We start from the raw sequence: 27,480 nt of genomic DNA, 5'->3' as shown, positions 1-27,480 counted from the left end.
TGATGTCTTCTTCTTTTTCTTTGTGCAAAAGGTGTCCTTTGTCAACATACCATGACTCAACTTGCCTCTGAGTCTGTGTCCCCAGGACAGATGGCTAAACTCTCTTGCACTGCCAGCGATAGTCACAGTGGCACCTATATTTTCTGGTATCAACAGAAACATAGGCAGGCCCCTCGCTTTGTGCATGTTAATGGTGGCAGCAGGGGAGAAGGGATCCCTGGTCGATTCACTGCTTCTGCCACTGGAACCAATGGCTATTTAACCATCACCAACACCCAGGCTGAAGATGAAGCTGACTATTACTGCGCGGGTTGGTTTAACAGCTATAACTTGTTGCACAGTGATCAAGTCTTATGGGGAACTGAGACAAAAATCCCTTTACTCTTCCTCCTTCACAGCTCTGAAGACACCACTGAGCAGACAAAGTAACAGTACTCTTAAATGTAAGGCTGTATTACTGAAATGCTCTCTATGCTGCAGGTGGTGCTAAATGGTTGTTCCTAGGAGACGATGTCCCAAAGGGCAGTTCTGGGAAGGGAAACTGATTGTGAACAACAACTTAAATATTCCATGTCAGACAACGGTGTTCTGGAAAAGCCTATTCTCACTCAAATATAACAACAATAATTTATTTATACCCCGCCCATCTGGCTGGGTTTCCCCAGCCACTCTGGGCAGCTTCCAAAAGAACATTAAAAACACAATAAAACACCAAAAATTAAAAACTTCCCTAAACAGGGCTGCCTTCAGATGTCTTTTAAAGAGAAGATAGCTGCTTATTTCCTTGACATCTGAAGGGAGGACGTTCCACAGGGCGGGCGCCACTAGCAAGAAGGCCCTCTGTCTGGTTCCCTGTAACTTCACTTCTTGCAGTGAGGGAACCGCCAGAAGGCCCTCGGAGCTGGACCTCATTGTCGCGGCTGAACGATGGAGGTGAAGACGCTCCTTGGGCTGAGGCCCAAGATTAATGCTGGAGTGGTGATAAAGAGCATTAGGTCTCCTTTTACACACCATGAGTGTTCATGCTGCTATACATAACTTATTTACTTGCACGGGCGTGCTTTCAAATGCTAGGTTGGCATAAGCTGGGACAGAGCAACAGGAGCTCACTCCATCATGGGGATTCAAACCACCGACTTTCTGACTGGCAAGCCCAAGAGGCTCAGTGGTTTAGGTACTGCTGCAGCGGGAAGGTGAACAACGTTTCCATGCACAAGACTAGCTATTCTAGAGTTCACCCTTAGGGGGTTGTGTTGCTCAATTTCTCCCACATTTGGTACGTTAGAGGATTCGAGAGATGGCCTGTGCCCTGGCACCTGTGATGTGAAGTGAAGCAGAAGACTCACATTCATGGCTCCTTTTCTGGCGCTTCCTGTTCAGTCATGTTCAGTTTACTGGGAGATGTGTGCAGACAGATTCATTTCATTTCCCCATTCGTTCTATTTTTTGAAGTTTTGACCGTTTCTCTCACCTGGGTTTCCATTTATTGGCACTCTGTCTGTTCAACTTGTTTGATTGGTTTTCTGTTGAGCTCACTACAATGGCTGTCACAAAGCAAGCTTACTTTTATCTGAGATGAAAAATGTGCCCTTCTCTAGCATGCAACGCAGAAAAAAACAACTACCGTTACCTGCAGCTCTCAGCCCCAACCCCCTCCTACTGACACTTTAGAATTTGGATTACTAAAGTGTGTTCTCATTAATAGAGAGCACGTGTTGCGGTGGGGTCTGTAAGGCCACCCCTCTGTTGCTGGGTGGGTTAGTTTGGATGACCATCCGCAGTGATTGGGCGGTTGGGTTGTTGGGCAATTTTTTTGTGTTGCCATTTAGGGGGTTGGACCGAAGGTTATAAAATGAAGTCACGTAGCTCTGACTAGGCACTTTTGCTGTGTGCATCGGATCACCCGCCCATCCTCCCTAATTTTAGGAATCTTGGTTGACTTTGCTATGCCTGTCATGGGGTCGCCTGCTTTTGGGGCAGGGGCCTGGTAGGAATTTTGTCCAGTTGGCTGATTGGCTGGTGCCATTTGGTTTTTGCCTACTGCGTAGCAAATCGTCACAACTTGTAAGGTTGCGGTTAGGCATTAGTTAAAATATTGCTTGGTGGAGGGGTAAGGATTGGCGGTGCCTGCCCCTCCAATGCTGCTGCAGAAAGGGAATTCCGTTAAAGGAATCCAGGGGCTTGCCATTCTTTCGTCCGTACTCCTGAAGGGGGCTTAGGGCCATGCAAGCCCCAGGGAGCATGAGGTTGGGTGAGGGTCTGGTGCCTGGCTCCATGCTCTCCCCAATATTGTTTTCCCTTACTGGCTTTCGCTGGAATCAAGAAGTCAATTCTGTCCCTAGGCATGGGGACAGATAGTCATAACCAATGCCTAAGCAGCCACTCACATTTATGTATTTTAATAAAGTTGTGGCCAAAATTATGCCAAAAACCTTAAACAAAAATTATGTGTGAAGTGTGAATCATTTGGGGGTGGATTGGAGGACCTCGACATGCAAAGGTAAAAGGTAAAGGACCCCTGGATGGTTAAGTCCAGTCAAAGGCAACTATGAGGTTGCGGCGCTGGGAGAGAGCAACTATTAACAGGAAAGTAGACAGTCCCCACATTTACACACACACATTCACATTTCCTCTTTTCCTATTCTTATTCATAAACTCCCATTCCAGGGCAAAGCCATGACCCTTCCATCGTCTTCTTTTAAAACTCTCCTTTATGCAAATATATGCTCTGCTCACTGGCTGAGCTAAAATGTTCCGCCTTCTCAGAAGAGGAGAAGAGGCATTTCTGGCAAAGCCAGCAAGGGTCAACATCTTTATAGGACAGCTCCTTCCTCTTCGGTTCCTGCAGGGTATAGAAGGAAACAGGAAGGTCCCTGCTGCTTAACCTTTTTGTTGAGAAAGCCCAAGAGAGCTTAACATGGCCTGGGCTCTGTCTTTCCTTGCACTTCTTGGCTATTTCTCAGGTAAGGATGTGGAAGATTCCCTTTCCATAGGCTTCTGGGCAAATTAGCGCCAATTGTAGTATGCCTTTATCATACTGCTTTTAGGATATTTGTGAGAAAATCCTGTGAATGAATATCTTTTCTTTCTTTCTTTTTCTTTTTGCAAAGGTGTCATTTCTCAACACACTGTGACTCAACCTACATCGGAGTCTTTGTCCCCAGGACAAACAGCTAAATTCTCTTGCACTGCCAGCAGCAGTCCCAGCGGCGGCTATATTCACTGGTATCAACAGAAAGCTGGGCAGGCCCCTCGCTTTGTGCATTATAATGGTGGCAGCAGGGGAGAAGGGATCCCTGATCGATTCACCGCTTCTGTCTCTGGGAATATTGGCTATTTAACCATCACCAACCTCCAGGCTGACGATGAGGCTGTCTATTACTGTGGGGCTTGGTTTAACAGCTATAGCTTGTAGCACAGTGATCAAGTCTTATGGGGAACTGAGACAAAAACCTTCCACCTTCCTCCTTCACATCTGGCAGCTTAGAATCATTAGAGATATGTCATGGAATTCTACTCAGTATTGGTCCAGAGCAGATTCCAACATACCTGTATAGTTAGCAGAGTAAAAACGTAAACACGTTGCAGGATTCCCAAAAAATTAGACCAGAGGCTACGAAAATTTCATCCAGCAGAGCTTTACTGCTACTGGTATTGTGCATTAAGTAGAGTTATATGAGGCTGGATATATCCCCCATGGACCTCTGCTTTTTAGACACAGGACAAGTGTGGATAAACCCCTAGCCCAATATGTTTTTCTCACATGAACCAGCCAGATTATTATGGACCTGACTGCAACAGCACTCTCCCAGCCATTTTTATTTGGAAGCATACATCTTCCAACAGTAGAGATAGAACAGTCAGTTTTAATGAACTGCTCTGTTTTTTTAAATTTTATTTCACAAGATTTATATACACCTCTTGATTATAATGAAGCCTCAAAGTGGTTCACAAAATCAATGAAATTATCTGCAATAAACTGTTTTGAACTCCTATTCAAAACTTTCAGAAACAATTGAAATCAACAATAAGCTAAAAAGAGATTAAAACCCGTATCAGCATTCAACGCAAAAAGGCTTGCCTAAACAAAAATATTTTCAACAGGTAACAAAATTATTATTATTATTATTATTATTATTATTATTATTATTATTTGTTATTATTTATACCCCGCCCATCTGGCTGGGTTTCCCCAGCCACTCTGGGCGGCTTCCACAGAGACAAAAAATACACTAAAATGTCACACATTAAAAACTTCCCTGAACAGGGCAGCCTTAAGATGTCTTCTGAATGTCAGGTAGTTGTTTATCGCTTTGACATCTGATGGGAGGGCGTTCCACAGGGAGGGCGCCACTACCGAGAAGGCCCTCTGCCTGGTTCCCTGTAGCTTTGCTTCTCGCAATGAGGGAACTGCCAGAAGGCCCTCAGCGCTGGACCTCAGTGTCCGGGCAGAACGATGGGGGTGGAGACGCTCCTTCACATATACTGGGCCGAGGCTGTTTAGGGCTTTAAAGGTCAACACCAACAGTTTGAATTGTGCTCGGAAACGTACTGGGAGCCAATGTAGGTCTTTCAAGGCCGGTGTTATGTGGTCTCGGCGGCCGCTCCCAGTCACCAGTCTAGCTGCCGCATTCTGGATTAGCTGTAGTTTCCGGGTCACCTTCAAAGGTAGCCCCACGAAGAGCGCATTGCAGTAGTCCAAACAGGAGATAACTAGAGCATGCACCACTCTGGCGAGACAGTCCGCGGGCAGGTAAGGTCTCAGCCTGCGTACCAGGTGGAGTTGGTAGACAGCTGCCCTGGATACAGAATTGACCTGTGCCAAAAACAGTGCAATGAAGGCACTGCTGATGGTAATAGACAGGGAATTCCAAAGTTTTGGTGCTGCCACATGAAAAAAAGATTTTCCCCCCAAATGCATAAGTATTAGTTGGCACCTGTAACAGCGCCGATTTTGCAGGGTTGAGTGGGCGTACATGGGGAAAGGCATTCTGCAGTGTGCATGCATGATGTCAGCATGTCACACAGCACGCACACATGTCATGTGCATGTTGTATGGCCACGGCCCCCTCAATGACAGGGGCAAGCAGTCCGAGAGTCATCTCTGAAGACAACACAGAACCTTGCCGCAGTGTATATGCCAAAACCATCAAAATCTTAACAAACACAGAACGATACACGGTAACTTCCATCTCTTAGTCTGTTGACCACAAATGAAAAGATACATTTTATGTATGATATATAAAAGGAGGAGGTTGCCCAATGTCCCTGCTGTTATTTATATTAATATTAGAAGTGATGGTTTGAGTAAACACTTACAACTAAAAAAATAAGCATAAAAGTTAAGATGTAATAACTTGGAAAATATGTATACACAATGTATGAAGTTGTAAGTGGGACAGGGGGAGGGGAGGGGGGTTAAATATGCTCTCTGTTCCTGTTTTTGAAAACGCAAATAATCATAATAATAAAGAGACATGTTAACAGCAGTACTGGTCTGCAGTACTTTGTATATACAAGACAGGAGGAAAAAAGGAACAAATACTAATTAAAATATGTGCTTCGTGCACTCCAAAATGTGTTGTTGGCGACAGGCACCGTTCATCATTTGTATGATCTATAAAGTCGCCCCAGACTGTGTCAAAGTTATAATATTTTTCCTGGACTTTTGCAACTTTCAATTTTCTTTGTTCTAGGGAACCAATCTTTCAGAATCTTTCAGAAATGCAAAGATTAAATGCACTCTGGCTGCACATTTCCGTCATTCCAGGACAAAGCCAGAAGCCTCCCCTCTTCGTTTTAAATCCCCTCCCTCATGCAAATGTCTTCTGTGATCATTGGCTGGCCTGGAATCTCCTGCCTCCTCAGAGGAGGTGAGGCATTTCTAGGAAAGCCAATGGGCATCAATAACTTTATATGACAGACCCTCAATCTGCAGTTCCTGGGGGACCGAAGAGAGAATCAGGAAGCCTGCTGTCAGTGGTCTGTTTCTTTGACAAAGTCAGAAGCCTCTAGAGAGCTCACCATGGCATGGACTCTCTGCTTCCTTGCACTTCTCAGCTACTTCTCAGGTAAGAGTGTGGAGGACTCCCTTTCCCTCGGATTCTGGGTCAACCACAAATCAATACTGTGCATTAATCATAGGCCCCGTTAGAGATTTGGAAGCACAAACAAGGTTAATTGTTTTCCTTTCATTTTTCCATCTTCCAAAGGTGTCATTTCACAGAATACATTGACTCAACCTGTGTCTGAGTCTGTATCCCCAGGAAACACGGCTAAACTCCCTTGCACTGCCAGCAGCAGTCCCAGTGGCGGCTATATTTTCTGGTATCAGCAGAAACCTGGCCAAGCCCCTCGCTATGTGCATTATAATGGTGGCAGCAGGGGAGAAGGGATCCCGGATCGATTCACTGCTTCCGTCTCTGGGAATATGGGCTATTTAACTATCACCAACGTCAAGGCTGAAGATGAGGCTGACTATTTCTGTGGGACTTGGTTTGGCAATGAGTTACACTGTGATCAAGTCTAATGGGAACTGAGACAAAAACCTTCACTCTTCCTCCTGAACAGGGCGTTCAGATTTGGTACAGAGCTAAATTTATGCCTGAAGCTCTTTCAAGGATAGAGCCAGATGGAACTAAAATGGCATTTGACTGAATCTTCTTCTCCACATGAAGATCACCCAGTGACCTCAGTACACACTGCAGGTTGCCAAATCTCATGGCAAGTGGATTAAAGAAAGGTGCCTGCAGAACAAACCACCCCGGCAAGAACTCACATTCAAGTGGTTGAAAATGTTGGCATGTGGCAAAGATGACCACAACATTGCTGGACAAAGCCAGCAGGGCCTTATTTTATCAACTTGCACTGACCAGACACAGTAGAATCACTATTACTAAAAGATAAGAGGAAGATTTTGGCCATATCAGGCAGGCATGCTGTGGAAAATCAGGGTCTCACTTAAATGTGTGAAGAAGTATGTAGTGCTGAAGCACTAGGAATGAAAATGAGTTTTCACATAATACTCCATTAGGGCTCATGTTGTATGTAGCTTATATGATGCCTGCTATCCCTGATTTTATCTTTAGGGGGAGATGTTGGTCCACTTCTCACAAACTGGGCAAAATGAGGATCTGAGAGCAACCCCCACACCTGTGATGTGAAATGAAGCATCTCCACCATGCATGGCTCCATCTGTAGTGCTTCCTCTTCAGTCCTGCTCAGAGTTTGTTTGGCATTCTGATGTTTGTGGTGGAGGAGTGTTTTCCCCCTCTGCTCTGGACCCCAGGAAAAATGCTAATCTATTTCTGGAGCTCCCCTGCTGCCTTACCAAGTCTTTGGTGTTTGGATTACTGTTCACAGGAAAACAGGATCTTCCCGGTTTTCCAGATCCTGCCTTAGTTCCCTCTCTACTCTATTTACACCATTTTAGTCTCATTTCTGAACTACGCCAGGATCCTTCCCCCCTCTTCTTTTTAAATACCCCCACTCGTTTCAATATCTTCTCTGATCATTGGGTGGGCTAGAAGGTCAGAGGAGGAGTGGCATTTCTAGCAAAGCCAATGGGCACCAGTAGCTTTCCTAGACCTGCAGTGATGGGATTTCAGGAAAAAACCCAGAAGATCCTTGCACCTTATCTGTTCCTTTGAGAAAGGCAGGCTCCTCTAGAATGGGTCTGAGCTCTGGGCTTCCTTGCACTTCTCAGCTACATCTCAGGTAAAGATGCAGGTGACTCTTCAGATTTCTGGGTCCACAACACCCATTATATTCTGCATGTATCATTGCGCTTTGAGGCTATTTGTTAGCAAAATCGATGACTCAAGCTCTTCTTCTTCTTTTCATTTCCTCCCAAAGGTGCCATTTCTCAACATACAATGACTCAACTTGTGTCAGGGACAGGGCTGCACTGAGGAGGGGTGGTGGGAGCCTCGCCCTCCCCCTGCTCCTGCTCCAGATCCTGAATCTTCGCAGGAGCTTGAGGACAGTATAGATTTGGAACAGTGGTTTGCAGAGGGGCATAGTTCAGAAGGCAGAAGCTGGGAAACACTGGATGGTGAACAGCTAGGAGAAGAAACACTGGAAGCGAGAGGGTTAATAGAGTCACAGTCTCTGGACAGCCTTCCTCCACCGCTCTCCCCAAAATTGAGAAGAGCTTAGAAAGTGGCCTTTGACTGGACTTAACTCCCTAGGCACATGGAATCCTGGTAGATGCAGTTTCAAAAAAAACCTATCATCTACATTCTAGAGGGTGGGTGGAGAAACTCAGGTTGGAAGTGGTCAAATATGACCCTCCAGTCCTCTCTTATCAGGCCCTCAGAATTCTTGCAGGGCCACACATCTCTCCAGGACACAGGCCACACCATGCCTGCTCCATGACCTGAAATGTCTTTGCCAGGCTGAAATGTGTCCTTGAGCTGTGAGCCTGTGATAATACTGATTGGAATATAGGAGTGTTGGGGAGTGTGTTGAAACCTTTATGTTTTGCATGGCTGGAATGCATCCAATTCTACCAATGCCTTGTTCAAATTCACTATTCCATCTACTTTTGCTTCTGGCTCCACCAAGCACTTCTGAAAAAGTAGCTTCTGAAACGTTCCCAGGGAGAAAATGCTGTCCTGAGAATTGTCCCCCACTCTTGAGCTAGAGGATAGTGTCAGATTCTGAGACGGGTGAGGGAAGCCTTCAACAGATACCACTAAGGCCTCAATAAGTTTGGTGGGGTTGCAGAAAGGCCAGAGCTAGTTGGAAGGATTATCCAGATCAAAACCTGTTAAGCTTTCTCCCTCCTGGCCCCTCATCCACCAGGGCAAATTCCTCAGTCTTCTGTTAAGAGGAAAACAGTGGTTTCTCAAGTTCCCCCCATATGTTCACTCCCTATTCCTATTGCTGCAAACATTGCCACTGAAAGTTCATATTTCTGTCATCCCAGGACAAACCCAGGAGTGACTCCTCTTTCAAATACTCTTTCTTACGCAAATGTGAACTGTCTTCTCTGTTCATTGGCTGACTTGGAATGTCCCGCCTCCACAGGGGCATTTCTAGCAAAGCCAATAGGCTTTAAGCGACATACCTTTCATCTTTTGGTCCTGGAGGATATAAGAAAGGAACAGTACAGTCCCTGCCAGTTCTCTGTTTCTTTGAGAAAGTCAGCCTGCTCTAGAGAACTCACCATGGCCTGGTTTCTGTCCTTCATTGCATTTCTCAGCTACTTCTCTGGTAAGGATGTAGAGGACTCGCTTTCCATAGATCTAATTCCCAACAACAAAACTATTTATATTGCAGATTGATCTTAGTGCCTGTCTGATCTAAGCACCCTAAGTGAATCAAAACAATGGTTTTCATTTCTTTTTTACACAGGTGTCATTTCACAGGCTCCTATGACTCAAGCAGCCTCTGAGTCTGTGTCCGTTGGACAAATCACTAAGCTTTCCTGCACCCCCAATGGTAAAGTGAGCTACATTGCCTGGTATCAACAGAGACCTGGACTGGGCCCTCGCTATGTGCACCAAAATGGCCAAAACCGAGGTGAGGGCATCCCAGATCGATTCATCGCTTCCCTCTCTGGAAATGTTGGCTATTTAACCATCACCAGCACTCAGGCTGAAGATGAGGCTGCTTATTATTGTGGCACATGGTATAGCAGTATTAATGCGTTCCACAGTGCTCAAATCTAATGGGGAACTGAGACGAAAACCTTCTCTCTTCCTCCTTCAGAGCTAGGAGTTCAGATTTGCTACAGAGCTTCATTTGATCTTTACATGGGACTCTTTGAATAGTAGAGATGACAGATCCTCAAGGTGCCCCTATTTTCCCAGGACAGTCTGGGATTTACAGAAGGCGTCCTGGTTTCTGATCTGATCCCTGAATGTCCTGCTTTCCCTTAGGATGTCTCTTTTTCCATCAGAGAAATGTTTCAGGGTATGTTATTCAACCCCCCAGTCATGGAAATAAGTAACTATACAGCCTTTAGAAGACCTCTGAAGGCATTCTTGTACAGGGAAATTTTTTAATGTTCAATGTTTTATTCTGTTTTTATATATGTTTTTTATTATTATTTAATAATAATGTTACTGTTTAGAGAGAGAGATGGGTTATTTCCCAAGATTGGAAAATGTTTATTGAATATATGGGGGGGATTGTGTACACTTGAAAACGTTGGCGGCATTAAGATAAATTCAACAGTGTAAATAAGTTTTGATGGATCTAATAATGTAATATTGAATGGTTTAGTTTATGTAAAATATGCAGGGTTTTATGTTATGCAAAACAAGTCATGAAAAGAGAAGAAGTCCTTGATATTTTTAGAAATGAATATTCTAAAATGTAAAACAGAAAATTTAATTAAAGTTATTAAAAGATATTTCCCAAGTTTCTGTCTCACACCCACCCTGGCCTGATTTGTTTTCTTGAGATTCTTATTCCAGTGATCAATGCTTCACAAATTTCATATTTCCCTCATCCCAGCACAAAGCCGAGAACCTTTCCTCTTCTTTTATATACTCTTCCTCATGCAAATATCTTCTTTGTTCATTGGCTGAGATAGATTGTCTCACCTCCTCAGAGGAGGAGTGGCATTTTAGCAAAGCCAATGGGCACCAATAGCTTTATATGGCAGGACCTTTGTCTCCAGTTCCTGGGGAGATTTAGGACAGAAGCAGGAAGGTTAATCCAGGTACCCTTTGTTTTTAGAAGGTCAAACCATGCTCACCAAAGCCTGGACCCTGTCCTTCCTTGCACTTTTCAGCTACTTCTCAGGTAAGGATGTGGAGGCCTCACACTCCTCAGGACTCTGGGAGAACAGCAAACAGATGCTATGCATTTCTCATAGTGCTTCCTTCATATCTGGAAGCAGAAGCAAGATTAAATGTTTTCCTTTCATTTTTCCATCTTCCAAAGGTGTCATTTCACAGGATACGATGACTCAACCTCCCTCTCAGTCTGTGTCACTAGGAGAAACCACAAAAACTCTTCTGCACCGCCAGCAGCAATCGTGGCTATATTTACTGGTATCAGCAGAGACCTGGACAAGTCCCCCGCTATGTGCAGTGTAATGGTTGCAACAGAGGAACAGGGATCCCTGATCGATTCACTGCTTCCCTCTCTGGGAATATGGGCTATTTAACCATCACCAATGTCCAGGCTGGAGATGAGGCTGTTTATTACTGTGGGGATTGGTTCAGCAATGTGTTACACGGTGATCAAGTCTGATGGGGAAATGAAACAAAAACATTCATGTTGCCTCCTTCAGAGCAAGGAGTTTAGATTCACCACAGAGCTCTCTTCATTCTGAGCCTGGAGCCTTTTCAATAGCAGGGTTGGACAGAACTAAAATGACATCTGATTCCAGCCGCTGTTCCACATCAATATAACCCAGCAAGCAATTGATTTTAAAATGCTTTGTTCCATCACTTGTTGTTGCCTTGGGGTCCTTAGAGCAGGAAAGGTGGAATAAGTTTAATAAATAAATAAGTACCTGAAATACTTAAAATTTAAAGAGTAAGCCATTATCAGGCAAAAACGTTTGGAAATCCGAATCTTACTCAAAGGCCTGAAGGAGTAGCACTGGGCCACTGACAAACAGCATCCAATTTCATATTAGGTACCATTAGTGTTCATGTAATTAGCTGATATGATGCCTGCTATCCCAGCTTTAGACATTAGGGGGGATGTCGGTCCACTTTCCCCCCACATTGGGCAGATATGGGGATGTCAGAGGCTATCTGCACCCCCTACAACTGTGACATGAAGTGAAGTTCACTATGTGTGGCTACATGTCTGGTGCTTCCAGTTCAGCCATGCTCTGAGTTAGTGTCATATGAAGAAATGTGGTGACTTTTTAGCATAAAGTTATAAAAGGTGAAGGACCCCTGGACGGTTAAGTCCAGTCAAAGGTGACTATGGTGTTGTGGTGCTCATCCCGCTTTCAGGCCAAGGGAGCCGGCGTTTATCCACAGACAGTTTTCCAGGTCATGTGCCCAGCAGGACTAAAACACTTCTGGCGCAACAGAGCACCATGACAGAAGCCAGAGTACATGGAAATGCCGTTTACCTTCCCGCCACAGCGGTACCTATTTATCTACTTGCATTGGCGTGCTTTCGAACTGCTAGTGAAATATACTCGGAGTCGAGTGTGGATTTCATGCTCTTTATTTAGCTCATAGTAGTGAGGAGGAATGGAAGTTCCCCCGAAATGTCTGCTTTATGTACATTATTACACAATAGGCGCACGTGATTGGCTAATTCCGATATTCTCCTGTAGGCCAATCAGGTTGCGGATTCACTTCCACCTGGAGTTGGATTGAGTGGCTCCTGCGGACAAATCAGACTGCTGAATTCTGAATCCTATTGTTCTAGGACCAATCAGACTGCTGCAATTTGGATCCTATTCAACTCAGTATACCTGAAGTGTATGTAACCTGAAGCATATGTAACACGAGGTACCACTGTATAGTAGTCAAAACACATTGGTTGCAATGGTGGGTGGGATTGCCAAAGTCGTTTTTCCTGGATCCCATTTGTTGCCATTTGTTGACTGACAGCCAGAAACACTAAAACTCCTTGCACGAGGCTAGGGCTTCCTCTTTTCACCCATGCATCGGATTGCCCGTCCACCCCTCCCTATATTTAGGGTTGTTCGCTTTGACGTTGCTATGCCTGTCATGGGGTAGTCTCCCATTGGGGCAGGGGCCCGGTAGGATTTTGTCCATCTGGCTGATTGGCTGGGGCCATTTGGTTTTTGCCTACTGCGTAGCAAATCGTCACAACTTGTAAAGTTGTGGTTAGGCATTGGTTTATGGTTTGGTTGGTTGAGGGGCATGGATTGGCTGTGCCTGCCCCTCTAATGCTGCTGCTGCTGCAAGGGATTCCGTTAAAGGAATCCAGGGGCTCACTATTGCTTTTGTCCACCCTGTCAAGGGGATTGGGCCATGCAAAAGCCCCTGGTTGCATTTGGGGAGGGCTGAGGGCAGGTTCCCTGCTCCGTCGCTACCCCCAAGTGTATTCCCCTTTTCTGACTTTCACAGGCCTGTGAAATGTCAGTCTGTCCCCCATGGGGGGGGGCAGATTGTCGCAATCAATGCCTAAGCAACCACTCATATTTTTGTATTTTAATAAAGTTGTGGCCAAACTTATGCCAAAAACCTTAAACAAAAATTCCTGTGTGATGTGTGAGTTATTGGGGTGGCCCTGGGGACCTCGACACGCAATGTTTGGTTGCAGGAGATGCTTATATGTATATACGGAGACCTTCTGCAAATTCACTCTAGCTTCTAGCCAATGAGGAAGAGCCAGCAGATTTGCATGAGAGACCCATTCTGGGTATTTGAGAGGGAGCGAGCGCTGGAGAATAGCAACGGGCACCCTTTGTCCTCAGGGCCCTGGACAGCACAGACAGGATGGAGTGGGCCTTGCTCCTTTTCACCTTCTTTACTTGCTGCTCAGGTGAAGAAAACCTTTCCTTCATGCTCTTGTCCTCCACAGAGGGAGGAAGGAAGCTATCTCATATTTGGTGAAACATTGGTCTATTGAGCTTAGGGTTGCTTGCACTGACTGGCAGGGTCTCTGCCCTCTGCTGTGTCTGGCGCTGTCAGTATACAGAAAGCAGATGCTAGACAACTAAATTGTGCCCCTTCCACATTATTCTGGTCTGATTCATTGGTTTACCTGTGTTGCAGCAAATAAACACTTATTGCTTCCTTCACAAATCTCCATTTCTCTCCTCTGCAGGGTCCTTCGCCCAGTTCACCCTGACGCAGTCGGCTACTCAGTCTGCATCCCTGGAAGGTACAGTTCAGATCTCTTGCACAATGGGAGTTTCAATTGGTATCAACAAAAAGCAGGAAGGAGCCCAAGTTTTATCCTGTATCGGGACATAGTCAAAGACAAGACAGATTTTGGACCGGAGTTCTCTAGTCGCTTCTCTCCTTCCAATGATGCCCCAAAGAAAGTGGCCAATTTAACCATCACCAACGTGCAGGCAGGAGATGAGGCTGACTATTACTGTGCTGTTTGGTCTGGAGACAAGTCACACAATGATAAAACCAGAAGGGGAACCTGACTCAAAAGTGCTTCCCTTTTCTCTCTATTGATGGTCTCACATTGCCAAATTCATTTTTCCCAGACTCCCTTTTCCCTTCTTCCCGTTTCCACCCTCTTTTTCATTTTTAAAAAATCTTTTTGCCACGCATAAAGCTGAACGTGTGTGAGCTAAATATGTGCGTTTCTTGCGGGAGGCTTACTTACAAATTGTGCAATCTGGGTCTTCTTGTTTTTTGGTAAACCTCTCTGTTGCCTGCTATCCCAGCTTTACCCTGTAGGGGGAGATGTCAGCCCTTTCTCCCCCATTTTTTGCAGAAATCTATTATATCTGACACCACCTGTACACCCTGCTACTCTGCTGTGAAGTGAAGCAGAAGCACGTTTGGCAGAAGTGAGCAACTCTGTCAGAGGCTTCCTGTTCATTCACAGATCAACTGCCCATTGGCATTTTCCTCTGCATGGGACTGGGACTTTGTACTGGCCCTGCATTCCGTACATCCTGCCTCAATGGATGGTCTTGCCTTTCAGCTCTTATGATCCACATGGATTTAGGCCATGTTTTAGAAAAGTACTACAATCCTTGTGGATTCTGAAAACTCCAAGATGAAGAATTAAGGTTCTGGGTCCCAAATAAAGACAAATGGCAACTGAAACTGATGGAATATGCGCAGCTTGCAGACTTAGCATATAGAAAAAGAGAACAAGAAGAAAATACATTTAGAGAAGATTGGGAAACGTTTACTGTATATATGGGACATAACTGTGTACAGCTGAAAATGCTGGCAGCATAAAAATAAATTCAACAGTGTAAATAAGTTTTGATGGACGCAATCGGGGAATACTGAATGGTATGCTTTTTGTAAAATGTGCATGGGGTTTATGATACGTAAAATGAACCATGGAAAGAGAAGACGGGAAGTCATGGATATTTAAAGGATGTGAAAATGAGTACTTTAAATTGTAAAACAGAAAATTGAATAAATTCATTAGAAAGAAAGAAAAAGAAAAGAAGCAGCGAGCGGAACGAAACAGAAAAGCCTGAAAAAAGATGTGGCTGGCTTGTAATCTGAAGAGAAGCCCTCTATGCTGCAAAGCATGTTCTCCTTCATGGAGAGCACGTGTTGCGGTGGGGGCCGACAGGACACTCCAAAGTTGTGGGGCGGGCTAATTGATCGTTGGCCACTGGTGCAATTGGGCTTCACTTGTCGTTGGAAAGAAGTTAATGTTGCCATTGGTTGATTGACAGCCAGAAATGCTAAAACTCCTTGCACGAGGCTAGGGCTTCCTCTTTTCGCCCGTGCATCAGATTGCCCGTCCCCCCTCCCTATATTTAGGGTTGTTCGCTTTGACCTTGCTATGCCTGTCGTGGGGTCGTCTCCCATTGGGGCAGGGGCCCGGTAGGAATTTTGTCCATCTGGCTGATTGGCTGGGGCCATTTGGTTTTTGCCTACTGCGTAGCAAATCGTCACAACTTGTAAGGTTGTGGTTAGGCATTGGTTTATGGTTTGGTTGGTTGAGGGGCATGGATTGGCTGTGCCTGCCTCTCTAATGCTGCTGCTGCTGCAAGGGATTCCGTTAAAGGAATCCAGGGGCTCACTATTGCTTTTGTCCACCCTAGCAAGGGGCTTGGGCCATGCAAAAGCCCCTGGTTGCATTTGGGGAGGGCTGAGGGCAGGTTCCCTGCTCCGTCGCTACCCCCAAGTGTATTCCCCTTTTCTGACTTTCACAGACGTGCGGAATGTCAGTCTGTCCCCCATGGGGGGGGCAGATAGTCACAACCAATGCCTAAGCAACCACTCACATTGTTGTATTTTAATAAAGTTGTGGCCACAATTATGCCAAAAACCTTTAAAAAAATTCCTGTGTGATGTGAGAGTTATTGGGGTGGCCCGGTGGACCTCGACACGCAATGTTTTGTTGCAGGAGACACTTATATGTAGATACAGAGACCTTCTGCAAATTCACTCTAGCTTCTAGCCAATGAGGAAGAGCCAGCAGATTTGCATGAGAGACCCATTCTGGGTATTTGAGAGGGAGGGAGCGCTGGAGAATAGCAAGGGGCACCCTTTGTCGTCAGGACCCTGGACAGCACAGACAGGATGGAGTGGGCCTTGCTCCTTTTCACCAATTTTCACCAATTATTTACAAATTGTGCAATTTGGGTCTTGTTGATTTTGGGTAAACCTCTGTGTTGCCTGTTCTTCCAGTTTAACCCTGTAACCATCACCAACGTGCAGGCAGGAGACGAGGCAGTTTATTACTGTGGTGCATAATATTCTGCAAGTGGGTCTTGTTTTGCACTACATATTTCTCCAGAAATGTTGAACCTCCCCATGTTCTGCAGTGCAGCTGTGCTGGTGGCTGGGGCTGATGGGAGCTCAAATCCAAAGCATCTTTAGGGCACCAGGTCAAAGAACAATGTTTCGTTACATCAGTGGATGGCCCAGAGGTTTTTTTGTGAAGAGCCCCTCGCCAGTGTTCCCTTATAGCATTCTGGGGCCATATGGAAAGGCTTTCCAAAGTAGGGAAAATACAGAGGGAACGAAGACAAAAGAATGAACTTAGAAAGAGCAGGCAGCTCTGGGACAAACCATTAGTGTGTCCAAAAGTAAGCCATGGGCTGGTTACACCCCCTTGGGCCTTAGGTTGCCAACCTGTGGTTTGAAGTGGAGAAGAAGTTTGAGTTGGTTGCTTTTAAAGGCAAACCTACCCAACATGCAACTCCCAGAACAACTCCAGAACCAAAATACCTATGTGAATTTTGGACTTCTCTGAATCGTTGTGAAGTCGTTCTCCAACTAAGAGATGTGCACAGAAATGGGGAAACCTTTGGAGAGAGAGTGGATGATCCATTCATTTGCAGTAGGGTTCTCAAGAGAACTGGAAGACATGCAACAAGAACAATGCAGTTATCATTTCAGGTAACACAGGGAGCGCTCTTCCTACAGCTGAGCGGCACCATGAATGAGAACAGTGAGCTTCTGCCTCACAGATCTTCTCAACTGCCTATGCCTGGCGGACTGTGACATTTTAACACCTGCATATAATGGAAAGGGGGGATGAATAAAGTGTCATGAGGCATAGAGTAGAAAAATGGCTGCACAGAATCATTCCTGTAGTCCATCATGACATGTCTACTCCGTTACAATACTCAGTCCACACACCCCCCCCAATTGCATTATGTATTAAAAACAATGGGTGTGCAATAGGGACTGAGGCTGCACATGAATGGTGGCACACAAAGTCTCACTTGCTAAATCCGACCCATCTCTTTCTTGTCCAGAATTCCCCTTGCAATGCCAGCCAGCCAGAGGGCTCTGGGAAGCAGAAGCAAAGAGAATCACAACCTAATGTGCCCAGAATCTGATATATTGTCTCTGGACATGGAGGTTCCAATTAGACAACATTTTAATCTTTTGTGTGAGTCATCACCTCCATATCTTTCCAAGTTCACAAAACAAATGGAGTGCTCTTATACATCAGTGGTTTTTTCATCATGTTATTGTTCAGAGTTTAATCCGGGGATGGGAAATCTCAGGTCTGGGGTCTGAATACGGCCCCCCAGGCATCTCAATCTGGCCCTCAGAACTCTCCCCAGCTGACACTGCTCACTGTCCCTTCCTTCATATACAGAGTGCCTTTTCCTGAAGGAAATGCATCCTTGAGCTCTGACACTGTCCCTTCCTTCTCTGAGGATCGAGAGGAGAATGCGGGTCCTTCAGGCAGAAATGTGCCAACCCAAAATCAAGATTGAAAAAGTGAGGAACAGATAGGAACTGAAACTGACTGATCCATCCCTTGCTACCTGAGAGGCTGCATGCAGTGAGAAGAATCAGCCCTCGCCAGGCTTTAACTCTGTATACAGTGTTGGTGTGGGTAGGAGGAGGGGGCGTTGCTTTTGGAAGGAAAGGATTTGAATGTGGGGCTGGGTCACAGAGAGGAGCAGAGGGTCTGAGCTGGAAAACACCGTGTGCCTTCCAGGCTTGGGAAGGTTTTCTGATCTAGATTCCCATCATGCTCTGGGCATCCCTTCTCATCACTCTGCTCACTTACTGCTGCTCAGGTACTAAGGAAACCTGCATTTGCCTGTGTGTGTATTTGAACAATCAGAGACTCCCTTTCTGATGAGATGCTTCCTTCTCTTTGCAGGTTCCTTAGTAAGGCAGCCTCCATCCATCTCTGTGTCTCGGGGGCAAGATGCTCAAATCACCTGTTCAAGGGATAAATTGGACACTCACCATCAACAGTGGTACCGGCAGAAACCTGGCCAGACCCCTGAGCTGATCATCTACGGTGGGAGCAACAGGCCCAGCATGATCTCGGACCGATTCTCTGGCTCTGTGTCTGGCAAGACAGCCACGTTAACCATTGCCAGAGCTGAGGTGCAGGATGAGGCAGACTATCACTGCTTGCTCTGGTGGGACGGCACACAGCACTGGCCACAATGACACAGTCAGAGGGGGAAGTGAGACAAAAATCTGTAGCTGTGAAAGAGGAATTGATAGCGCATTGTCTGTTGACGCTGGAGGGACCTTTCTCTGGTGGGGAACATGCGTGGAAGGAGGGCTGATTCCTCTTGGCTTGCAAATCTTTTCCATTCTTTGTAGCCTGACTTCTCTATAGTTATATCATATATGGACCCAACTTTTATGGCAGAGATGGGGAATGTCAGGCCATGGGGCCCCAATACAGCCCTGTGCGGTCCTTGAGACTCATCCCTAAGCCACACCCCTCACGAGCCCTGTTTTTCTCTCTCCTTAAGTGTGTTTGCCTGGCTGGACTGTGTCCTTCCCTGACCCGGTTCTGATGGATTACCTCCAAACCTTAATATCTTTGCAGAAGCTTACGAAAAGCTTGGCCTATCACTCTACATCCAAAAAACCAAAGTGCTGCACCAACAAGTTCAAAATAACCCCTCTGCAGCACCACAAATCTAACTCAATGGTGTAACGTTGGAAAATGTTGATCACTTCTCCTACCTAGACAATTATCTTTTCACAAAGGCCAACATTCATAGTAAATTCAGCATTGCCTGAGCTCTGCAAGTGCGGCTTTCTCCCGATTGAACAGCAGATTGAGGACCAGGACTTTCAGAGGGAAACCAAAATGCTTGTTTACAAAGCTTTTGTACTACCAACCTTACTATATGCTTGTGAAACATGCACCACTTATAAACGCCATCTCCAACTCCTCGAAAGATTCCAACAGTGTTTCTGAAAAATCTTACACATCACTTGGGAAGACAAGTAAACTAATACCAGTGTACTGGAAGAAGCAAAGATCGCCAGTGCTGAAGCAATGATTCTTCAACATCAACTTTGTTGGACTAGTCATGTGCAGATGCCTGATGATCATCTTCTAAAGCAACTACTCTATTCCAAACTTAAAAATGGAAAGCATAATGCTGGTGGTCAGCAAATGAGGTCTAAAGACTGTCTCAAGGCAATTCTAAAAAAAAGTAGTATAAACACTGACAACTGGGAAACACTGGCCTGCGGGCCCTCCAGTTGGAGAACAGCGTTTACCAAAGGTGTCATGGGCTTTGAAGACACTCAAACTTAGTATGCAAGGGAGAAACGTGCTAAGAGGAAGGCACGCTTGGCAAATCCACACCGTGATCAACTCCCGCCCGGAAACCTGTGTCCCCAATGCGGAAGGACGTGTGGATCCAGAATTGGTCTCCACAGTCATTTACTGATTCATTGTTAAAACCGTGTTTATGGAAGACAATCTTACTAGGCTACGAGTGATCGCCAAAGAAGAAGAAGAAGGTATGAACAAGTTGCTTCGGTGTTGGAATGTGCTGAATTTATCAGGTGATGATCACACACATTTCAGTTCACTCTTTGATGCATAATCCAAAAACAGGTGTTGTATGGGTAGATTAGGAGAGTCCCTCTGGACCAGACCAAAGACCCATTGAGTTCTCACAGTGGCCAAGAAGATGCCCCAAGCAGGACTGTGTACAAGTGAAATAGGCTTCACTCCTGTAGTCAAAGACTGTTGGTCCCTCCCTAGCCAAATTGGGGAAGTGCATTTGCATCCAGGCTCTGGCAAGGGCTTTAAGATCAAAGGAGGGAAATAGGGGCAACTGATACCTGTTTTTCTGGAAGAAAAGCACATTGCTTTGGATTTACTGCCATGATGGTCCCGATTCTACTCCTGCTTCTCATTTGCTGCTCAGGTGAAGACAAAATGCTTCTGTCTGTCCTCCTTCCCCGACCGATGGTCTCTCCACTTGTTTTTTGTCCCTCTCTGTCTACCTTGAGGTAAATGAAACGCCACATTTTGATCAATTTTTATTTTCCCTTCCTGTCTCTTGCAGGCGCTCTCTCTCAGTTCACTCTGACTCAACCAGTTTCGGCATCAGCTTCCCTGGCAGGTACAGTCAAACTCTCCTGCACAATTACGAATACCTTCTTTAATTATTTTTACTGGTATCAGCACAAAGGAGGAGAGAGCCCCAAATTCCTTTTGAGGCGCATCATAAACGATGACAAGACGGATTTTGGTCCAGAGTTCTCCAGCCGCTTCTCTCCTTCCAATGATGTCCCGAGGAAAGTGGCCTTTGTAACCATCACCAACGTGCAGGCAGGGGACGAGGCAGTTTATTACTGTGCTGCATTTGACGGCACAAACAAAATGTTTCACTGTGATGCAGCTAGCGGAGGAACTGAAACAAAAACTCTTCATCCTCAACCCCTCAGGCTCCATTGCAGGCTGTGCCATGCTCCTTTGAGCCTCTGACTTTCACCCGCCCAAGACTGCACAGCCGTTTGTGACTGCAAATTTCTCCAGTTGTTCTGAGCCTCCACATTTCTTGGGCCACAGCTAAGCTGCCTGGGGCTGATGGAAGTGTAATGGAATCCTACTCAGTATTGATCCAGAGTAGATTCCAATGTATCGTTAGCAGAGTAACAACATAAACACGTTGTAGGATTGCTAAAAAATAGACCAGAGGCAATTGTATTTCATCCAGAAGAGCTTTACTGCTATGGAAGGCAAATGAGCATAATAGTCACAAATCCAATACATTCAGAACTGGCACTGTCCATAAGAAATCCAGTTGCAGCAGACTTAAACTTAAACTTACAATAACTTATAATAAGACTAAAACCTTAACACTAAGCAGAAAGAGGGGGAAGGAAGTCATAAATGTTAAAATGATTATAAAATTATTGAAATGTATGAAATAAAAAATCAGAAATAAAATAATTAACAGGTGAATAAAGGAATAAAAGGGCAACAGTGTGCTCCTCTTTTTGCCCAGAATGCTCAAAGTCTTAATGTGATTTGAAAAGGGGAGGAAGACAAGGAGTTATCAGTTTATTTACGGTACTTTCAGTGTCTTTTATCTGTCTGCACTGCCCAGGAGATTTGCAGAAGGATTGTAAGCAAGAGGTGATATGTTGAATGCAGTTATAGGTTCAGGCACCAGAGGGAGCTCCCTTCCTTACTACTGCACCATGTATGACAAGGGTGACGTTCTGCCTCGCATGATTGTCAACTGTCTATGTCTGGCAGACTGTGAAATCGTGACACCTGCATCCTTCTGATGTAAATCATGGGGGTTTAGCTTTTGCTGCCCAACTCCCCATGGGACTCTGAGTCCCCTAAGTCCATGATTGGTCAGAGAAGAATGGATGGAGGCTGGATCCAGTGGAAGGGAAGACAGGTATTTATTTTGCCGTTTATTTTTCCCAGGAGGGAGAGACCCTGAACAAAAGTGTGCAGGAACCTTTAAAGACTTTTGATGTTGCCTAACCCCCTTAGCCAAAGACCACCCCAAAATCATCATACATACATCGTAGAAGGCGGGTCAACAGCAGAAATCCTGTCTGCCAGGATACCTGAGAATCGTGTGAGTTTTTTGTGTGCGCGTGTGTTTTATAAACAAGAATGTTATACAAATAAGTAAACCAGGTTTTCTCATGTATAACACAAAAAAGCATAATAAATGTGGGGAAAATATCTACAACGTATGTTTCACACACTCTCCGCATCGCACACTAAGTAGCATAATAGAATCGTGTGGTATTTAATGCTTTAGTTCCTGAATCCAGCTCACAGGCTCACTCTATTCATACACAAATACGCCCTTTAAGACAGGATTTGCAAGCAAAAATGCAACAGGAAGCCTTTCCCCATTTGCCTCCCTTGCTGCAGAAGAATATTTGAGGTGATTGGGAGAGTCAAAAGGGCTTCAGGATTGCTCTCCCTCAGCCTGCTGGATCAGACTAAAGACTCATCTAGTCCACCATCGTGTTCTCACAGGGGCCAAAAGATGCCTCAATGGGCAGCTTTAATTCTTCTAACCAAAGACTGTGGATGAATGTCGGTCCCTCCCTGACCAATGAGGAGGAAGTATATTTGCATGCATGCTCCAACAAGAGGTTGAACATCAAATGTGGGGAATGAGCTCAACCCGAATCCTCGCGTCCTGAGGAAGAGCAGCTTGATTTGGATCTGCTACCACGATGCTTCTGTCTCTGTTCCTTCTCCTCACTTGCTGCTCAGGTGGAGACCAAACACTTCTCTCCCACTTTCCTCAGTCCTCCATCCACTCACTCGCTGCCACCTTGGTTTACTTTGCAATGCATGGAATTCATCTCTCATTCAATCTTTTTCTCCTTTTTGCTTGTCTCGCAGGGGCTCTCTCTCAGTTCACCCTCACTCAGCCTCCCACAGCATCAGCTTCACTGGCAGGTACAGCCCAGCTCTCCTGCACAATTAGTTCCAGCTTTGGAGGTTTTGAATGGTATCAACACAAAGCAGGAAAGAGCCCGAGTTTTATCCTGCGGCGGAACATAAACGAAGACAAGACAGATTTTGGACCAGAGTTCTCCAGCCGCTTCTCTCCTTCCAATGATGCCCCAAAGAAAGTGGCCTATTTAACCATCACCAACGTGCAGGCAAAGGATGAGGCTGACTATTACTGTCTTGCTGGAGCTGGAGGCAAGTCACACAGTGATAAAACCAGAAGGGGAACCTGACTCAAAAGTGCTTCCCTTTTCTCTCTGTTGATGGTCTCACATTGCCAAAGTCATTTTTCCCAGACTCCCTTTTTCCTTCTCCCCGTTTCCACCCTCCTTTTCATTTTTAAAAAAATATTTTTGCCAAGCATAAAGCTGAACGTGTGTGAGCTAAATATGTGTGTTTCTTGTGGGATGCTTACTTACAAATTGTGCAATCTGGGTCTTCTTGTTTTTTGGTAAACCTCTCTGTTGCCTGCTATCCCAGCTTTACCCTGTAGGGGGAGATGTCAGCCCTCCCCCCCCCCCCCATTTTTTGCAGAAATCTAAATATGTGTGTTTCTTGCGGGATGCTTGCTTACAAATTGTGCAATCTGTGTCTTGTTTTTTGGTAAACCTCTCTGTTGCCTACTATCCCAGCTTTCCCCTGTAGGGGGAGATGTCAGCCCTTTCTCTCCCATTTTTTGCAGAAATCTATTATATCAGACACCACCTGTACACCCTGCTACTCTGCTGTGAAGTGAAGCAGAAGCACGTTTGGCAGACGTGAGCAACTCTGTCAGAGGCTTCCTGTTCACTCACAGATCAACTGCCCATTGGCATTTTCCTCTGCATGGGACTGGGACTTTGTACTGTCCCTGCATGCCGTACATCCTGCCTCAATGGATGGTCTTGCCTCTCAGCTCTTACGATCCACATGGATTTAGGCCATGTTTTAGAAAAGTACCACAATCCTTGTGGATTCTGAAAACTTCAAGATGAAGAATTAAGGTTCTAGGTCCCAAATAAAGACAAATGGCAACTGAAACTGATGGACTATGCACAGCTTGCACACTTAGCATAAGAGAACAAGAAGAACATATGTTTAGAGAAGATTGGAAAATATTTACTGTATATATATGGGTCATAACTGTGTACAGCTGAAAATGCTGGCAGCATTAAGATCAATTCAACAGTGTAAATAAGTTTTGATGGATGCAATCGGGGAATACTGAATGGTATGCTTTTTGTAAAATATGCAGGGATTTATGGTACGTAAAATGAACCATGGAAGGAGAAGACAGGAAGTCATGGATAGCTAAAGGATGTGAAAAGGAGTACTTTAAATTTAATATATTCATTAGAAAGAAAGAAAAAGAAAAGAAGCAGCGAGCAGAATGAAACAGAAATGCCTGAAAAAAGGTGTGGCTGGCTCACACTACCCCCAAGTGTATTCCACTTTTCTGACTTTCACAGGCCTGTGGAATGTCATTCTGTCCCCCATGGGGGGGGGCAGATAGTCGCAATCAATGCCTAAGGAACCACTCATATTTTTGTATTTTAATAAAGCTGTGGCCAAAATTATGCCAAAAACCTTAAACAAAAATTCCTGTGTGATTTGTGAGTTATTGGGGTGGCCCTGGGGACGTCGACACGCAATGTCTGGTTGCAGGAGACTTATATGTAGATACAGAGACCTTCTTCAAATTCAATCTAGTTTCTAGCCAATGAGGAAGAGCCAGCAGATTTGCATGAGAGACCCATTCTGGGTATTTGAGAGGGAGCGAGCGCTGGAGAATAGCAAGGGGCACCCTTTGTCCTCAGGGCCCTGGACAACACAGACAGGATGGAGTGGGCCTTGCTCCTTTTCACCGTCTTTACTTGCTGCTCAGGTGAGGAAAACCTTTCCTTCATGCTCTTCTCTTCTACAGAGGAAGGAAGGAAGCTATCTCATATTTGGTGGAACATTGGTCTATTGAGCTTAGCGTTGCCTGCACTGACTGGCAGGGTTTCTGTTCTGTGCCATGACTGGCACTGTCAGTATACAGAAAGCAGATGCTAGACCACTCAACTGTGCCCCTTCCACATTATTCTGGTCTGATTCATTGGTTTACTAGTGTTACAGCAAACAACCACTTATTGCTTCCTTCCATTTCTCACCTTTGCAGGGTCCTTCGCCCAGTTCACCCTGACGCAGCTGGCTACTCAGTCTGCATCCCTGGAAGGTACAGTTCAAATCTCTTGCACAGTCAGCAGTGAATACTTCTTTGGAGATTTCGATTGGTATCAACACAAAGCAGGAAAGAGCCCAAGTTTTATCCTGTCGCGGAACATAGCCGAAGACAAGACATATTTTGGACCGGAGTTCTCCAGCCCCTTCTCTCCTTCCAATGATGCCCCAAAGAAAGTGGCCTATTTAACCATCACCAATGTGAAGTCAGAGGATGAGGCTGACTATTACTGTCTTGCTGGAGCTAGAGACAAGTCACACAGTGATAAAACCAGAAGGGGAACCTGACTCAAAAGTGCTTCCCTTTTCTCTCTATTGATGGTCTCACATTGCCAAAGTCATTTTCCCCAGACTCCCTTTTCCCTTCCCGTTTCCACCCTCTTTTTCATTTTTTTAAAATCTTTTTGCCAAGCATAAACCTGAATGTGTGTGAGCTAAATATGTGTGTTTCTTGCGGGATGCTTACTTACAAATTGTGCAAACTGGGTCTTGTTGATTTTTGGTGAAGCTCTCTGTTGCCTGTTATCCCAGCTTTTCTTTGTAAGGGGAGGACATTTTGTCTTCACCTGAGCAGCAAGTGAAGAGAAGAAGCAGAGTTTGTTAGCAGATCCAAACCAATCTGCTTTTCCTCTGCGAAAGGGAATATGGGTTGGTCTTACTGCCCTCCTTCAATCTTAAAACCCTTGCCAGGGCTTGCATACAAATATCCTTCCTCCGCATTGGTCAGAGACCGCAGTCTTTGATTATAAGAGTTAAGCATATTCACCTTGTACACAGGCTTGCTTGAGAGTTTCTAGCACAGTACAGTCGTACCTTGGAAACTGAACACCTTGACACTCAAACATTTTGGCTCCTGGATGCTGCAAATCTGGAAGTGAGTGTTCTGGTTTGCAAACGTTCTTTTGGAACCCAAACGTCTGGGGCGGCTTGCGATTGAGTGCAGGAAGCTCCTGCAGCCAATCGGAAGCCGCATCTTGGTTTCCGAACATTTTGCAAGTTGAACAGGCTTTCAGGGTATGACTGTACATTATTATTGCTAAACAACTGGCAGGCACAATATTAACTAGACTGTCAAGATGTGGGTTTTTTAGTGGGGGAATAGGAGAACTGCTGCAGTTGTGAAAATAGTACACAGCAATGGATTATATTTAGGGAGAAGGTGCCTGCAAAAATGTGCATAGAAGACAAAATTGCAAATAACAATGCCTGTCTTAGGCCTTCTTCATGGAGTACAGGGTTAGAACTCATCCACCCTTCTATTTCTCCTGCTGCCTTTCCCCTGGGAAAACCTGCGGTTTAGCCCTGAATCAGAGCAGACAACAATCAGGTTTTCATTTCACTCCAGTTTATCACTAAATAGTGGGTTTTCTGGAGGGAAGTGGTGGCACAAGGTCCAAACTGCTTGGACCCATGCATAGAAAGCACGGAAGCAATGAAAGTAGGAGAGCAAAGGACTCAGAGGCAAATGGCCCTAAGCGGCCACCGTTAGGTTGGGGGGTGCTATTGATGATTGAGGAGAGAACAGGGGTGGAGATTGCTCAGAGCAACGACATTTCTCCAACAGGCGAGATATAAAAAAATAAAGCAGCTACCCAATTACCTGCAGCTTCTTTGCAACAATGATTTAAGCTCAAATCCCTGAATTCTAAAGCACTCCATGAAAGAGTCAGAAAGACAGAAGCTTATTTTGCAGCTGAAGAAAAGGCTGGATAAATTAGAAGACCAGTTTCAGCACAGCACTCTTTGAAAACTTATTCTACACAAGCCGCAAGATGCTGTAATTTTATCCTGTAGATGGTGCTGCTGATCTCTTCTTCCTTTTTTTACTCCTCCTTTGGCAGAATTTGTTAACTGCAGAGATCACCCCATCCCCTTGCATCTGTATGGCGAAATGAAGCAAGAAAATGTTTTTTGGGGAGAAAATAGGTTACTTCCTCCAGGGCTTCCTAATCACTCATGCTTTGAAAGCATGCTGTTATTTGCATGCAATATAGTGCATAACAATGTTTTTAAAATATGTTAGTAGTTCTTGATAGCTAAAGCCTCCCTACATTTATAATTCACTTAATTCCGCTGCTTCATTCATCCCTGAGCACACATCATTTGGCTTCTCACCCCTTGGTGAGTCAAAGCTGAACATGGGAAGGAACTCCACTTAAAAAAGACCTTTGGGAATTAACATGAAAGTTGCCTGTTGTCTGCTGTAGCTACTTATTTGCCCATAACTAGGGGTGAACAGCTCAGTTCTCCAAATTTTCTGCATCAATTTTATTTTTTCTTAAGCCCTCGTGGACACTCGCTGCATTTTTGTGTGTATTTTTCCTAAAACAGGCATTGTTATTTGCAATTTTGTCTTCTATGCACATTTTTTGCAGGCACCTTCTCCCTAAATATAATTCATTGCTGTGTACTATTTTCACAACTGCAGCAGTTCCCCTACTCCCCACCTCCAACCCCCCCCCCCCCACATCTTGACAGTCT

General features: G+C 45.1%; 4 protein-coding genes and 2 long non-coding RNA genes across 14 annotated transcripts in view; 2 read left to right on the top strand and 4 right to left on the bottom strand.

The window, feature by feature from the left end:
* The window catches only part of LOC309521129 (immunoglobulin lambda-1 light chain-like), a 627,875-nt gene that overhangs the window by 233,965 nt on the left and 366,430 nt on the right, over positions 1 to 27,480 (bottom strand). The window lies entirely within an intron of this gene.
* LOC309521111 (immunoglobulin lambda-1 light chain-like) overlaps positions 1 to 27,480 on the bottom strand; it is a 603,006-nt gene that overhangs the window by 245,337 nt on the left and 330,189 nt on the right. The window lies entirely within an intron of this gene.
* The window catches only part of LOC309521126 (immunoglobulin lambda-1 light chain-like), a 593,187-nt gene that overhangs the window by 255,094 nt on the left and 310,613 nt on the right, over positions 1 to 27,480 (bottom strand). The window lies entirely within an intron of this gene.
* LOC309521127 (immunoglobulin lambda-1 light chain-like) overlaps positions 1 to 27,480 on the bottom strand; it is a 593,349-nt gene that overhangs the window by 263,096 nt on the left and 302,773 nt on the right. The gene's annotated exons all lie outside the window — the stretch shown is intronic.
* Positions 1 to 27,480, top strand: part of LOC309521170 — a 78,661-nt gene that overhangs the window by 11,853 nt on the left and 39,328 nt on the right. The window lies entirely within an intron of this gene.
* On the top strand, positions 24,576 to 25,105 carry LOC309521168. The gene is made up of 2 exons (XR_014214510.1): positions 24,576 to 24,661; positions 24,938 to 25,105. It is a non-coding gene; the product is annotated as an uncharacterized lncRNA (long non-coding RNA).

This window comes from Podarcis vaucheri (assembly GCF_965113315.1).
Source record: "Podarcis vaucheri genome assembly, chromosome: 16".
Taxonomy (NCBI): Eukaryota; Metazoa; Chordata; class Lepidosauria; order Squamata; family Lacertidae; genus Podarcis; species Podarcis vaucheri.
The sequence above is the reverse complement of the archived record's forward strand: the minus strand, read 5'-3'. Positions and strand labels throughout refer to the sequence as shown.